At 37.7% G+C, this 4210-nt stretch overlaps 1 pseudogene; it reads left to right on the top strand.

Moving 5' to 3' along the window:
- The window catches only part of LOC101568638, a 56173-nt pseudogene extending 54489 nt beyond the window's left edge, over window positions 1-1684 (top strand).
- Window positions 1685-4210: the final 2526 nt, after the last annotated feature.

Raw genomic sequence — 4210 nt, forward strand, 5'->3', positions numbered from 1 at the left:
ATATATTAAACATTTCAAGTCCTAGGGTAAGGATTTCTTTTAATGCTGTAATAGAGATTTTGTGCTATGAAAACAACACTTATGCAGATAACAATCTGCTGGGTACAGTAGTATTTTAAAGGTTTTGTGACCTTCCTGGAAACACTGATTTGTTTCATTTGTTAGCTTGAATTTACTCAGAGCCATTGTTGGTTCTCACACATGACTTACATATGTTTACTTCATGACATGAGTACTGTGGCACAGTAGTCACCTAACACTAAGAAAAAGAGAGGTTTTTTTCTTTTTGGGGGGAGGGCAGAATTGGGGATTGAACTCAGGCCCTTGTGCTTGCCAGGCAAGCACTTATTCTACTGAGCTATCTCCCCAGCCCCTTCTTTTTCTTTTTTGTATGTGTGTACTGTGAATTGAACTCAGGACCTAGCCCTTGCCAGGGAGGCAACATGTTGCAAGCTATCTCCCCAGCCTGAAAATCTTAAAAGAATCTTAAAAATGAGATGACTAAAAGCATTTAGAGAAGAAAGGCTTTTTTATTTTTTTCTTACATATGCATTTAAGCAAAATTATTATAGACAAGCAAATTAACATATTGATGTTCATCATCTCACATAGCTGTTTGTTAGGTGGCACAGTTAAAAATCTACTGTTGGGTAAGTGGGCTGCTTGAGAGAGCCTGGATGGAGACAGAGAGGAGGCAACACGACAGCCTTCTATCAGCTCCAAAAAAGCTACTTCCCCTACGGTAGCCACCAGTCTTGCAGTAGTGTGTTCCAAGTCAACAATTTCCAAGATTCCACCTGGACTCATTAATGGGGCCACAAGAAGAATCAAATGAAAAAAAGTTTCATGAAACATAGCTTATGCTCATTATTCATGATTCCCTGGTGCACACAAAGAGTTTCAAGATGCAGGTTAACGAAGTCTTCCTCTGCAGAAGTAGCAAAAAAAAAAAAAAAAAGCTGACAAAATTATTTTAGTGCTGCCTACCAGTATCAGGGCAATAGACCCCTATTCAGGAGCAAGTGGAAATCTTAGAAAAGGTGAAGAAGAGTTTATTATTAATAGTGCCAGTAGTATCGATTGTGCTGTTTCAAAAGAATTGGCCAAAGAAGTTGAGAATGTGGGAGCAGTTTTCACTGATTCCCATGTTTCTGGCCATGTCAGAGCTTTAGGATCTGGTAACCTCGCATTCATGGCAAGTGGAGGAGGAGTCCAGTGTACTACATCCCCAGGCCCTCTGGGGTGCATGGCTTCTACTGTGGGGTATTGTGGAGCTTCTGGGACAGGGCAAGCTGCAAAGATCTGCAACAACATGTTGCTAGCTATTAGTACACCTGGAACTGCTAAAGCTATGAATCTTATAATCAGGTTAGGGCCTGATCCAAAACTATTGGCTAAAATCCTAAATATGATCTCAGGACAGTATGGGTCAAGTGATACTAATAATCCTGTATCTTGGGTGATGGATGGAGCAACTCCAGCTAGTAATTATCAGGGTGGATTTGGAACACCACTCATAGCTAAGACGCTAGGATAGGAACAAGACTCTGCTACCAACACCAGCGTTCAACCCTTCTGGAAAGCTGAGCCCATCGGATCCACAAGATGCTCAAAGGGTACTCACAGAAAGGCTTTTTTGTCTGTCTTCCAGTTTCTACAAGATGAGGAGTACATCCTTTGTTAGTCAATCCCGCTAGGAACCAACCCTGTCTTGAGCCCTCGCCTCCTAGCTCAATCCACAAGCCATAACAGGTTTAATAAAAGGTCATCTATCTGCTTTTAATTGCTTAGGCAATAGTAATCCCTAGTATTTTTACTCCATATCAAAATGCTTATTCTTTTCATCTGTTTAGCCCACATATATTGTCTGAAAAATGTTTTTCTGCATGTCACAGATAGTTTCTGTTTACTAGATAAAGAACAGTCCTTTAAAAAACAAAATTGACTCCTGACCATTTTCAACTAAGTCATTGAATCCTTCAATAAGGATACCAATCATTTTGCTGTACTTCATAAACAAAATGAAATATCTTGTCAACAGGATGAAACCTGTCTAAGGGAAAGGAAAGAGATCAGTGTGTACTGACCAAGAGTTAGAGAAAGGAGGGGGTGACTAGCTACCTGTGTCTCTCAGGAAGTTTGTCCTGTGAATGGAGCCATTAGAGTATTCTTATTACTGAGCTCAGTGATTTATTTTCTGAAGCGCCCATAAAACAAGACAACTTGTTGCTGCATGTTTTGCATTTTGGACACAATTATAGGGTTTAAATTGTTACTACTTCCAGAACTTAGCAAACCTGTTTTTCTTTTCTTTATTTTGTTCTTTTGCTTCCTTTTACATTCTTGGTATCTTTTTACTTCAGAAAAAAAAAGGATTTCTTCATATCTGTTTCAAAGTCAGTAATGAAATTGACAAGTAATTCTAAATATAACCTATTATTTTGAATTGAAGTAAAGTTCTATAAAGACAATGAAAAAACTATGTCCTTAGTATATCCCCATATATAATGATATCAGAATTATAGACCTTATGATTTTCATTTGATTTTTTGATAAGGGCTTTCTTTTTTGTGTATGTGTATTTTTTTGAGAAAGGGTCTTTCTATATAGTTCAGGCTGACTTTGAACTCACATCGTAGCCCAGGGTAGCCACCAACTCATGGCAGTCCTCCTGCCTCACCCTCCCAAGTTCTTGGATCACAGGCGTGTGCCATTATGCCCTATAAGAAGGGCTTTATAAATGTAACACAAAATCCAGAAGCCATGCAATAAATAATTACTAAACTTGATCACAAGTGATGAGATGTTGGTCAAAGGGTACTAGATTGAGTTATAAGATTTATAACCCAGGGGTCTAGTGTGTAACATGGTCTCTATAGTTAATAGTACAGCACTGTACACTTGACATTAGCTCAGTGTTGTCATCACAGAGGTAACTATGGTAACAAAGGTAACTGTGTGAGGTAATGGATATAATAGACTTACTATGGGAATCAGTACAGAGGTATACTTGTATCAAAGCACCATATTTTCAGTCTTAAATATTACACTTTTTATTTGTCAGTCATACATATCTCAAGGAACCTGGGGGGAAATAAACCTTGATTACATAAGAAGCAAGAACACATTAAAAATATTTATAATTTCTTTTTTTTTTTTTCAGTACCAGGGATTAAATTCAGGACCCTGTGCTTGCCAAGCAAGCTCTTATTCTACTGAGCTATCTCCCTGGGCCCTATAATTTCTATCATTAATAAAAATGATTCACTTCTCTTGGATATAATGCTATCCTACAAATAAAGAGAAAAAATAACAGCCAACCAGCATGAAAACATGGATGACAACATTGTCAGCTTGCAGAAATGGTAATATAAAAGCTTTCAACTTACAAAAAGATAGTCTGGGCATGGTGGCACACACCTGTAATCCCAGCTCTAGGCAGGCTCTAAAAACAGGAAGATTGCTAGAGTTTGAGCTACATAGTGAGACCTTGCACAGAATACAAAAACTAAAAAAACATATGAAAAGATGATCAACCTTACTCATAGAAAATGCTGACTCAAACTTCACTGGGATACTTTTTTTCCTGAAGATCACTTTGTACAGAAAAACTATAATAATGCAATATATTAGTATATGCTTATACATCACGGATTAAAGTGTAACTGAAGCCCTTCTGGAAATAACTCAGTAAAACTATAAAAATGTAAAGTGCCTGTGCCTTATAACTAAACCAGTTACATACACTCATATCCTACCTGTATGCCTTCACAGCTATAAAGTGATATATTTTAAGGCTATTCATTAATTACAGCACAACAAAATATGAAATAGCAAAATAGCAAGAGTACCTCAAAATCATGAGAGAGTTCACTGGCTGAAGAAGTTATGGCTCTGCATATGCTGGATGGAATGCCAAGGAGCTGTTTATAAGATCAGAAAAGAATATGAAAGCTCTTTATGTTCCCATGTACAACCAAAAAAAATCAAAATATAATTTTATTGGAGAAAAAAGGAATGTGCAGAACACTTTTTGAGTGGAAACAGGTGAGGGGGGAACTGCATATGTGATTACTTGAATAAGCAAAACTTAACTCTGGAAGGACACACGAGAAACTGGTTGCCTCAAAAGAGGAGAACTGGGAGACTAGGGCAAACAAAATCCAGCAAGGGCCTTTGCTGAAGTGATAGATTAATCTAGCACCTCTAG

This window comes from Octodon degus, unplaced genomic scaffold (genome assembly GCF_000260255.1).
Source record: "Octodon degus isolate 3935 unplaced genomic scaffold, OctDeg1.0 scaffold00024, whole genome shotgun sequence".
Lineage (NCBI taxonomy): Eukaryota > Metazoa > Chordata > Mammalia > Rodentia > Octodontidae > Octodon > Octodon degus.